This window comes from Phoca vitulina, unplaced genomic scaffold (assembly GCF_004348235.1).
Source record: "Phoca vitulina isolate PV1807 unplaced genomic scaffold, GSC_HSeal_1.0 scaffold1, whole genome shotgun sequence".
In the NCBI taxonomy this organism is placed as follows: Eukaryota; Metazoa; Chordata; class Mammalia; order Carnivora; family Phocidae; genus Phoca; species Phoca vitulina.
In genome coordinates, this window is record NW_022589704.1 from 34,761,405 (window position 1) to 34,773,526 (window position 12,122).

Consider the following 12,122-nt stretch of genomic DNA (forward strand, 5'->3'; position numbering starts at 1 on the left):
TGGGGGAGTCAAAAGTTATATGCAGACTTTAGGCTGCGCGGGGGGTGGGCACCCCAATCCCCTCCCCTCCACTGCGCAAGGGTCAGCTGTATATCCTTGAACATATTTTTAGGTATATATAAACATAGATGTGAGGTGTTCTTAAATTTTTATTTCAACCATAACTATTTCAATATATATCTCAAAAAGATAAGGACTTTTGGGATTGTAACCACAGTATTACTAGAATACCTAAAAACATTAACAACAATTTAATGTTATCTGGTATCTACTCAGTGTTCAAATTTCCCTAATTGTCCCATACATATTTTTTTAAAATTTTTTATTAACGTATAATGTATTATTTGTTTTAGAGGTACAGGTCTGTGATTCATCAGTCTTACACAATTCACAGCGCTCACCATAGCACATACCCTCCCCAATGTCCATCACCCAGCCACCCCATCCCTCCCCCCCCCTCCCCTCCAGCAACCCTCAGTTTGTTTCCTGAGATAAAGAGTCTCTTATGGGGGCGCCTGGGTGGCTCAGTCGTTAAGCGTCTGCCTTCGGCTCAGGTCATGATCCCGGGGTCCTGGGATCGAGCCCCGCATCAGGCTGCCTGCTCCGCGGGAAGCCTGCCTCTCCCTCTCCCACTCCCCCTGCTTGTGTTCCCTCTCTGGCTGTCTTTCTCTCTGTCAAATAAAAAAAAAAAAAACCTTAAAAAAAAAAAAAAAAAAAAAGAGTCTCTTATGGTTTGTCTCCCCCTCCGGTTTTGTCTTGTTTCATTTTTTCCCCTCCCTTCCCCTATGATCCTCTGTCTTGTTTCCCATACATATTTTTTAACAGTTTGTTTGAACCAGGATCTAAATAAGTACAATCCACTGCAACTGGTTGATTGTCTATGAAATCTCTTTTCATCTCTTACCCACCTTTGCAACTCATTTACTGAAGAAACCAGGTTGTTTGTCCTATTAAGTTGTCCAAGGTCTGAGTTTTGCTGACTGCATCTTCATGGTATTACTTAACTCATTCTTTTAATTTTCCTATGAATTTGTTATGAGATATAGAAATCTGATTAGATTCAGATTTGTTTTTATTTCAGGAAGGATACCTTATGTTATCTACTTCCATCAACAGACATATAATGACACAACACAGTTATAAATATTCCTCTTAGAAAAAAAATCAAACCTGAATGTATTCAAATTCCTACAACTCATAACAAATTTATAGGAAATACAAAGGACACCTCTATTTTTTATGATTATTAGCAGTCACTGATGATGGTTGCCTAGTTAAATAGGGTTTTAAGAAGAATGGAGATATTCAAATTCTATTACTCCTTCTTCATTTATTTACTTTGAAGTCTTCCACAAAGAGAAACTTACCCTTATCAACTATTTGGGTTAATATGTAGTACAATTTACATAGGTAAGCAGGATAAATGCTGGTAGATCCGTTTTCAAAATGATAGTTGGTTCCTTAGCATCCCTCCAAAGTAACCAATGAGATTTTTTTGCTTGTTTGTAGTTTATGAACTCATAATTAACGTGCTTCCATACACGGCAGCAAGTATCCATAGTTATTACCTCTCTGTTCCAACAGATGTACTTTTTTTTCCTCCATCAGGTGTACTTCTAAAAACTTAAAGTGTATTGAAAATTTCTTTCCTCTTAAGAGGAATATTTTGTAATATTCATCAGGGTAAGAAGTGTCTTTGGGCTATGTCTATAGGAGCATCCAGATGATGGAACCTGAACGCTTGGGAGAGTCAGGACTGTGCACTGAGACACTCAGCTCGTTCCAACCAGGAAATCCTAATGGAAAGAACTGACATGTCCAGTGAATGGCAAACTCTCCAGAACTGGGCACTAAGCCTAATCCATCAAGTGCAGATATCAACTGTCCCCATGACGCATATGGCTTAAGGTCACTGGATATGATTACTTTGGTGTGACAGCACATCAGGAGACCTGTACCTTATTTATTGGCATTAAATAGGTATGATGTCAATGTGTTTTTTTTTTTTTTTTTTGATGTCAATGTGTTTTAAATATAGGAAATACAAAAGAAGGAAGTCTTTATCCCATCTCTGTCGCAGTGTATTTGGCTCCCTTCCCTGGAGGTGTCCACTATCACCAGCTTCTTGCATTTCTTTCCAGAAACCATCTATTCATAAACCAGCATATGTTTCTTAATCATATGAAATGCTGAGTTAAGTCATGCTTGTGCCTCTGTGATTATGAGGTATATTTAGCTTCTCTGTCAAGTTCACACATGTAGCCAATAGGGGCCAAGCAATTTTTTGTTTTTGTGTTTAACAACCCTCCCAGAGAGGGCAGTTCTATGTTAGTTTAGGAAAATGAGGCTAATTGATGAGCTGTTAGAGATAAGGTGAGAACCTAGAAATCTGGAGTCAGAAGCCCCAATTACAACAATACGTTTCAGCTACTCTGTGTGAGGACATGTTTTGAATTTTTATCCCTTATAGAAAGAGAGGCAGAAGAGAGAGGGAGGAGTCAGCATGAAGGCTGGGAACTGTGCAGGGTGAGACAAAGGCGAGAGGACCTGCTGAACTTACTGGGGAAAAAGCGAAAAACCAGACGGGAAAAAATGATGATGGCAAGAAGAAACTCCCCCCCGCCCCCAAACAACTGGTAGGCTTCTAATTAGAGTCTCTGGGATCTGAAAGCATGTAAGGTACGTAGCTAAAGGAAATTCATGCACAGGATACAAGAGTGGGTGTGGTCAGCCTTCCCGAGTGGCAGCCTCCCATAGTCCTCCTACCCACCCAGTTCCCAAACAAGGCCCAGAGCCTGGAGGCTGGGAGCCCCGCACCCTGTGTGTGTGTTGGGAGGGGAGAATGGTGGAGGAAGGGGCCTTTGCTAATTTCTTTACCAGCTGCAAGATCGGGATAAATTCTTGTGATTAAATTTGTTCACATAATTATGTGCCCAGAGAGTTTACAAGATGGACATTTGGGGTATAATACATATCCCCAGGTCCAACACATCCTCAACAAAGCTGGATATTCATACAGTGGTTAGTTTTGGGCCTTCCGGGCGAGCAACAGGAGGGATGAAGGTTTTCACAATAAATTGTTAATCTGCCCACTTGAGGATGTGAAGGAGCCTGTGAAGTTGGCATCAAACCATGCTTCCATTCCTCCGGGTATTTCAAGTAAAGATTGTACTCAAGAGTCTTAGTAATGCAAGCACGGCTATGTACGACTACTTTCAAAACTCGAGTGCATAAAAGGCAAGCCAGGGATCTCTGCTGAGTCCGGACCCTGCGCAGAACCGATGAACTGAATGCAAACCAGGGTTCAGTGCCAGCCTGAAGCAGCTCCCTCCGAGCCTCCCTCCGGAATCTCAAGAAGGTACACCTGAGGCTTTCTTTGGGCTTCACTTTCAAAGCGGCAGGACTGTGGAAGGGAAGAATACTGTGGGAAGTAGTAGTAAAGGAGGTAGTAGTAAAAGTCAGACGGCGAGGAGCCAGACCAAAGGAGGGGTCAAAGAGGAAAGACTGCATCTGAAACCTTCCACGGCCTGGTCTCATATCCAGCTCCACGAGCACGTTCGTCAGCTCCATGCGCGTTAAATCCTATTGGATCTTCTTAGAGGTCCTGGGGCAGATACATACACTGAGTGCACCTCATGAAAAACTCTGCAGGCTGGCAAGGACAGAAGGTGCTGGGCAAAACCCTGGGATGGAGGAGTTAGCAGATACGGAGGGCAGGAAGTCTGGAGAGGAATGACATCAGAGAACTGAAAAGGCAAGGAGAAATCACCGGCAGTGGCACAGACCACATTCCTACTGAGGAGCTTAAAGGTCACGTGCTTGCTTTTTAGGTACACCTGTGTAGACAGATGTCAGCCCTGAGCTGCTTCAAAATGAGAGCTGATCATAACTAACACATCCTGAGTGCTTACTGTGTGCTAGGCACATTAGGTAGAGCACCGGCACCTTATTGGAATGACCTTGTTTAAGCTTCATGAAACTCTGGAAGGTATGAGCTCTACTCTCTCTTCACCACAGGGCCTTAGCACATGCCCTTCTCTCTGCTGGAAGACAACCCTCCTCCCCAGCCCTGCCTTTCTTCATTTCATTAACTGTGAGTCTTCCTTCAGGTCTCCATTAAGTCATCACTTTTTCAGGGAAACCCTGAGTTTTAAAAAACTTCTGTTCAACTTAATGGTCTGAGACTATTGCAGGTTGCTCAACAAGAAACTGCTCAATAGTAACGATAGCCAAATTATGGAAAGACCCCAAATGTCCATTGAGTGATGAACGGATAAAGAAGATATGGTGTGTGTGTATATATTCCATATATATATATGGAATATTATTCAGCCATCAAAAAGAACGAAATCTTACCATTTGCAACAACATGGATGGAGCTACAGAGTATAATGCTAAGCGAAATAAGTTAGGCAGAGAAAGACAAGTACCATATGATTTCACTCATATGTGGAATTTAAGAAATAAAACAGATGACCATAGAGGAAGAGGAAAAAAAAAAAAGAGAAGGGGAAACAAACCATAAGAGACTCTTAACTATAGAGAACAAACTGAGGGTTGCTGGAGGGGAGCTGGATGGGGGGATGGGCTAAGTGGGTGATGGGCACTTGTGAGGAGCACTGGGTGTAATATGTAAGTGATGAATCACTAAATTCTCCTGAAACCAATATTACATTATATGTCAACTAACTAGAATTTAAATAAAAACTTGAAACATAAAAAGAAGAAAAAGAAACTGCTCAGTAGTGACGTGCAGGGGAGACAACGTATTCATTTTTCTGTGGGATAACAATAATGAAACTTCTTAATTGGTATACTGTAGTGCTTGCATATAAATCGTGTTTAAGCAAAAATTTATATAATTTCTGCCACTGATGGAATCTAATTATTTGAGACATAAGCTTATGAATAAAAGTGCAATGATAATCACCAAACCACATAGGGTTTGGCTCAGAATCAAAACAGGTAGTTGATGATTCTGCATGCAAACTAGGGTGGCAATAAATTATTGAAATTTGTGTTTTCCCCCACTGATCATCTGCAATTCTTGGTTTTGAACATTTTTGCTTTGAAACAGTAATCCTCTGTACTTGACAGAAATACAGAACTCTTTAACTACTCTTTAGCTGACCACTATAAGTTCCTCTTTTTTTAAAATTTAAGGTTATTTATTTACTTATTTGAGAGCGAGAGAAAGCATGCGCAGGAGCAGGGGGAGAGAGCCAGAGGGGGAGGGGCAAAGGGGGAGCGAGAGGGACAAGCCAACTTCCTGCTGAACACGTGGGGCTCTATCTCAGGACCCCGAGATCCAGACCTGAGCCAAAATCAAGAGTCTTGAGGCTCAACCAACTGAGCCACCCAGGTGACCCCCACTAGACATTCTTTAAATAGTTGGATAAAGTCCTCCGGAGGGCACCAGACTTAAGACACATCAAAAATGTTCTACATAAACCGAGCTCACATAAAACCTATGCTGACCTCACATGTTTCAGATATGCCCTCTATCCTTCCAAAAACACATCTTCTCATTTTATCTGAACTGTCTGGATAGTAAAATTTTATTCTGTTGCCATAAAAAAGCTTTTATTATTAAAGCAATAAGGTGTAAGGAGGAGATTACCATGGCAAAGCCTTTACGGTTTATTATATAGTTAATCACAGAGATAAAGTGTCATTTTATAAAAATGTTGCCACTGTCTTGATTCTTTTCTACAGAGGACTTACAATAACAATAATAAAAAGAATCAGAAAGGCACTTTAGCAAGAAGAGATTTATCATTTTCTGCTCTGTGAAAGATTCTTCTTTAAACCCAGAGACTAAGACACTGAGTGACAAAAACGCTTCCTTTTGAAGCTGGGGCGAGCCACGTCGAGTCTGTCCTTCATAAATAAAGATGCTGGGATAGGGAGCAGCCACGGGACTGTCAGTGGTTGATAGGCTGGCGAGCAGAACCTGCTGGTGGGTACTGAGGAATGAAAGCAGAATTTCAAAGGGAATTTCAAGAAATCAAACTGCCGGGGCAGCTGGATTCGATGTTAAAGAGTTAACACTAGACCACATCTCATCTCGGTGAGTTTGCCTCAGGGAGGCTGCAGTGAGAGAAATTGCCCGGGACCATCTGATCCCAGACAATTTGGCTTCAGGACCCTCTTGTGGATGAAGTGCTTCAGTTCAGAGCCTTCTTAGCTCCTCAGCTGCCAAGCAGAACAAAGCAGGTGGAGCGGAGGGGCCGAGGCCGCAGCGGGATGGGCGCCGAGCATGCTCTGTCCCCCAGCCCCAGCCCGGCAGACAGAAAGAGAGCGTGGGAATGGCTGGGGAGACAGGATGCCAATGACCTCAAGGGTGAAGTTTCAGTCTTTGTGGCCTGTACCAAACAGCATAAAGACTAATGTAAAAACACTGCCCCCACTGTGGGCTGCGCTCCTGCCTATGGCATCAGGGGGAAGGCCTGTGAACGCCCAGAGGAGTACCAGCTTCAATGTCCAGGGGCCACCATGTGGGCCGAGGTGAGGAGCCAGGGCTGACGGAGGAGGCAGCTTGTACTGCCCACCAGGTGGATGGCAGGAAAACTCCCTTTATTAAACGTGTAAGGGGTACTATGCTGTTACCATGGGTGCCATTTCCAGTCCAGCTCCCCAAGTGTTACCAGGAATTCCCGGGCCCAGGGTAAAACCCATTTCTCAACTATTGCTGTCGTCAACAGAGCTTCTGTCCTGGGCCTGACAGGCACAGAGGCGGTGAGGCTGCGGTGGTTTTCTATTCCTAGGGCCAGGAGGACTGGCGGCTCTACCACCTACAACAGGTGCCTGCAAATGGCACCCGTGATCTCGCATGCTGCCAAGTCCCCATTCCTCCTTTCTGTGTTCTGCTTCCTGAAGGGTTGCAGAATACGCCCCCTCCCCCCAAATACAGCAGTATGTGTACTGACTGTTGTGAGCTCCAGGCACTTGAAAAACAGCCAATGCAGGGAGAGGCGGTATCTAAACTTCCCTCATCTGACTAAAGACAGAGCCTCCAAGGAACTCAATTGTCATAAATCCCCTCCTGGCGACTTTTGCCAACCAGGTAAGACTGTTGACTCCTGTCACAGGAGCCTAGAAGGTGACACCACACCCAGACACACTTTGTCACAAATGATCATACCTCCCGTCTGTTCTTCTAAGGGCCCACTCATCTTTCCTAGAATCATTTACTCTCCCCTGAGAGGCCTATATCCCCCCACCCCTGTCCCTGTCAAAATGGTATGTAGTTCTGAATTCTGAGCCACCTCGGGAGCTTCCTCCCTTTTCCCTGGGTATCTCCCATGTAGACATGAGGTACACACGTTAATAAACTTCTGTTTGTTTTCCTCTTATTAATCTGTCTTATTACAGGGGTCTCAGCCAAAGCCCCGGAGGGTAGAGGGAAAGTTCTTTTTCCCTCCATCCCCATCTTGTTCCTCTCCTGTACCCTGTATGCTGGTCACTGGTATCATGTGATTTGTGTGACTCCTTTTCCTTCCCATGTGATCACGTCCTCTAAAGTCTACCCCAGACATGTCTCTCCTGCCCTTCTCTACACCCCCTGTGGCCGGTTTCACTCCATGCTCATTATTAAGTAGTTGGCTATGTTTCATTCTTTAGTTTTGTTGCGATTCCTGGGTCTGTCGCCTTCTACTCTGTACCTTTTTCCATTTGATTTTACAACCACCTGCCTTCTTTTTTATAATTGGAACTCTTCCTTTCCAAATGCAGCAGTGGTGACAAATTGATCTTTCTAAACATCTCCTGAATTCCATACTGTTATCTGGTAAACACGGCAAAACCCAACATACGTGTCTACGGCATGTAGACTGGGGTTGGGACACAGCCCTTTGAAGAGGTGCCTAGTAATCGGGACTATCGGGGAAAGGAAGTGGCGTGCCTCTAAGCATGAATCACACTCAAAATATAAAGCAATTAAAATCCCTCTGGCTGTCCACGAATGCAATAGGTGCACTCAATTTGCCAATCAGGCTGAGCCCGTTTTATTTCTCTTTCTTTTATCCGAGGTAATATTATCTGTTAATGTTAATATGACTTAGTTGCGTATTTTATATTGGAATCCTACAGTGATTTAAATCACGGTCAATGAATATTTCATCACACTGTCTGAGGTGCACTTCTGGAATGAGACACGTGCAGATTTAGCATAAGGACTGACTCCCGATACTTATAAAATCCAGGAGTTCCTCAAAAAGCAAATAGTTAATTGAAAAAAAAAAAATCCACAAGGATTCTTTCTCTTCTTGGAGTCTTAAAAATGGTATCAGAGTTGCAAAATCCTATAAATTCTACCAGTCCCACAATACCACAAGCTCAGCTGAAAAATCTACCCTCCTTGTATACCTCCGTTTAGAATTTTACATAGGATTTCACTTAGTAATATAATTTCTTGTCTTTACTAATTACTTCTTAGTTTTGTTTCTTTCCATGGAGATCACTATCCAGAGAAAGCAACTTACCTGTATTTCAGTTTCTATAGCTTAAACATTATATCATTTACTCCCACCCCCTTAAAAAAAAAAAAAAAAAACCCAAACTAAGACTACCACTATGGAAAAGAAGGCAGACTTGTATCTGTGGATGTTTAACTGTCTTACAGCACAAGGGGGCCATTTAAGGCACTGAGTTAACATTCTTCACAGTTTTATTTCATTTTACATGCTCATTAAAAAAGCTGGAAAATATAGAAAGCAGTATAAAATAAAACCAATTTCAAAATAAAACAAGGCAAAGTATCTCTTTGTTTCATACCCCAAATAGAGTCAAGCACTCAGAACACCATGGCCTTTCTCTCTAATTTGAGCGGGGAGGGGAGGCGTCCATGCAGAAGCCATCACAGTTGTTGAACACAAGGGAGAGCAACAGAAGCTGGAAGAGACTGATGTGGCACCAGGAGTCCCAGCAATGCTGGCCCACGTCTAGCTGAGGTCCTGGCCTCGGGGAGACTGCTCCTGGCCTCCTGATGGGCTCTTGTGTGAGAAGGGGCGGGTGGGCGCCTGAGTTTCCTGGTTTGGGCCGAGGCTCTTCCCCACCCAGCATCTCCAGGCTCACTGCCACTGCTCCTCCTCAGCACCTGCCCTAGTCCGCCTGTACCTTTTTCCATTCGATTTTACAACCACCTGCTTCCCAAGTTGGGGGGGGCGGGTGGGGCGCAAATGAAATCTTAAACTTTATGTACTTACTCTTTACTTTAGAAAGCAGACTTTCCTAATTTCTGGGATACAGATTAATAGTGGTATACATATATGACTTATACATAAGATTTTGGTTTGAGAGGGATGTGTTCACAATCCATTTATTCATGGCATGAGACCCAGGGAGCATACTCCTCCCAGAGCACACTGCGGTCTCTCTGCTTCAGGTTCCTCATGTTGTTCCTTCTGCAGGGAACCCTCTCTCTCTTCTCGGTCTGGCAATTCCTAGCCTTACTTCGAGTGCCAGTCCAATGTCACCTCTGTGATGGACCCTTTTCCGGCCAGCCATCAACCCTCCCCGACGCGCATTCCCCTTCCCGGTTTTCGCCATACTGCACCACACGGCTTGTTTCTGTCCACCCACTAGACCTTGGACTTTGTTTGGAAGGACACCATCTTTTACCCCTCAGTATTCCTAGCAGTGTCTCTTCAAGCGTGGTCCTTAGACCATGTACACTAGCACCCACTGTATTCATGACAGGCAGGTTCCTGGGCTCCCCCCTCACCCACAGAATTAGAGCCTCTGGGAATGGTGTCCAGGTGCTCCCTGTGCCTTCCAAAGTCTGAGAAGCACTGGCTCATGACACGTTTGTCTCCCTATTGGAGGGCTGAATGAAGAATGGGGAAGAGAAGGCAGAGAGACAGCATGGAAAGATGTGAGAGGGGAAGGGGAGTTGATCTGGTGGCCACGGTGGCCATTCAGAATCAGGGTCCTTTTGCCTTACTTCACCCTCCATCAAGCAATGAACAGTAAAACCATCCTTATCGCATAGCTGGGATCCACTGCATGCTAAACAGAAAGGTGGAAAAAGAGAACTTCTTCCCATTGTCTTGGTACAGAGAGAACGAAATTGACTAAATACTTATCTGGAAGGAAAGAGAACCAACGTAGATGGGCCAGGCTAGAGATTCTCTAGAATAATCTGAGAAATGCATATCTTGTAACTAAACTCTTCATAAAACCCTTTGACGGTAGTATCCCGTTTTGTAGCTGAGTAGAGGTTAAGAAACTCAACCATCTTCAGAGCTAGAATATGTGGAGCTGAGATTTAAATCCTATTCTAACTCTCCACAGCATGCCTCCTAATTAAGTGGTTAATAAACCTTGGAAGATGTGACTTTTGTTAGAAGATGGCTTTCAGTCACTGGAAGAACAGTGTAACTGACATAATAAGGACTTCTGTTATACTGACTGCAGGGACAGCCTGTTACATGATTTCTTGCTGTCCTAGCTGACAAATTGCCCAAAAGGACTCCTTAGTCTCCCCCTAAGAGACTACAGAGTCTCCCTCTGTATCAGTGTCATAAACAGAAATAAGTCCTAAGATCCATTCTGAAGTTGTGATCTAGGATATCCCAGTTTGGAAACTATAACGTATTTTATATTTACACTAATATATAGGAACAAATTTGTCTTATTTTCCCGCTGAAAATGGATTATACTATAAATTAAAACACACACACACACACACACACAACACATACTCTCCACCTGGAATTTGCTTCATTCCTTTTTATATCTCTATTCTATCATGAAAACTAACCCTACTCAGGAGCATGTTTTCCAAGCTGATGGGATTGGTAGCGTTCCTTTGCTGAAAAGATTCAGAGATCTTTTCAGATTTCAAGCTGAAATCACAATCAACTTCTTGTCCTCCAGCTCTTATTGTGGGTCTATGATTCCACAAAGAAGGCTGCAGTAAAAGGAAAGCTGACCTCCAGTGCCAAGTGTGTGGCGGACATAACATATGGAGGTAATCACACGCGGAGCTCAGAAAGGCTATTAATACAAGGTGCTTTTTATGCTGGTTTCCTGGGGACTATACCCAACTGAAAAGGCCAGTTCTGTACTTTTTGTATTTATCAACCCGCTCTTCCTTCATGTCGACTGATTCACTCAGCCCTTGCAGCGGCCCTGGGGAAACATCTAATGCACAGAAAAACCTCGGGGAGGAGAGAAAATAGGAAAAGAGAAGCTTTCACCTCCAAGGAGTGAAATACACCTATTTAGAATGACACATATTCACAAACGAGGCAAGATTTGAAATACAGTGTACCACAGGGACTCGCCTTAGTCACAAAGTCACAGGAACCTTGAGTTTCTCCGTGGTTTATGGTATTTACCCTTTTCACAATTCAGAAAGGATCTGGAGCTTATTTCTATTTATTGGACTGGTGCAGAGTAAGGAAAAGGAGTCATTTTGCTCAATTTGTCAGCGAGGACAGTGACAGAAACCATACATAGGGCTCTCCTGAGGCATAAATATATTTATTAGCCTCTTCTATCATTGCCTCTTGATATCCTTTGCAGGTGTATGTTCATCTCCATACTGTGAGTTCTTTTAATACGCTGGCATAATCTCGAATGTTGGGTGTGGGGAGAAGGTACAGGTTTGTTTAATTTCCGTCGTATAGTTCTTTGTACAAGTCACAAGCAGGTGGGCACTTAGAAAAACTATCTGATGAGAAGGAAAGAGATCAGTCGGAAAGTCTTTGCTGGTGCAGCTTTTGATCAATGGGAAGATTACATTTATTTCCAAAGCAGAAGAACACGGAGACCTTTTATTAAATTTTGTTTAAAAACCGTAGAAAAGGACAATGCGAGTTTCTGATTTTGTCTTCATTACACATTTAATCTAAGGAGCTGGCAAAATCTAGCAACCATTGAACACGTTGCTGCTATTTAACAGGGAACCAGAGTCTGTGCGGCATTACATAACAACGCCAAGTGGCTGCAAAGGTTCCCCACGTCAGCTCTCCCACAGGTAATCCCATTACGAGCATCCCCTGGCGAACGGCCTAGAGAAAAGCATCATTCTGTTAATGGACAACACACTCTTCCAGAACTCTTGACGTTCACGGGTGCACGAGGAATGAGTACCAATTCAGCCACGGTTTTAAAAT

The 12,122-nt window shown here is 43.5% G+C and overlaps 1 protein-coding gene across 7 annotated transcripts in view; it reads right to left on the bottom strand.

Annotated features, from left to right (window-relative positions):
* SPATS2L (spermatogenesis associated serine rich 2 like) overlaps nt 1–12,122 on the bottom strand; it is a 162,892-nt gene that overhangs the window by 17,137 nt on the left and 133,633 nt on the right. The window lies entirely within an intron of this gene.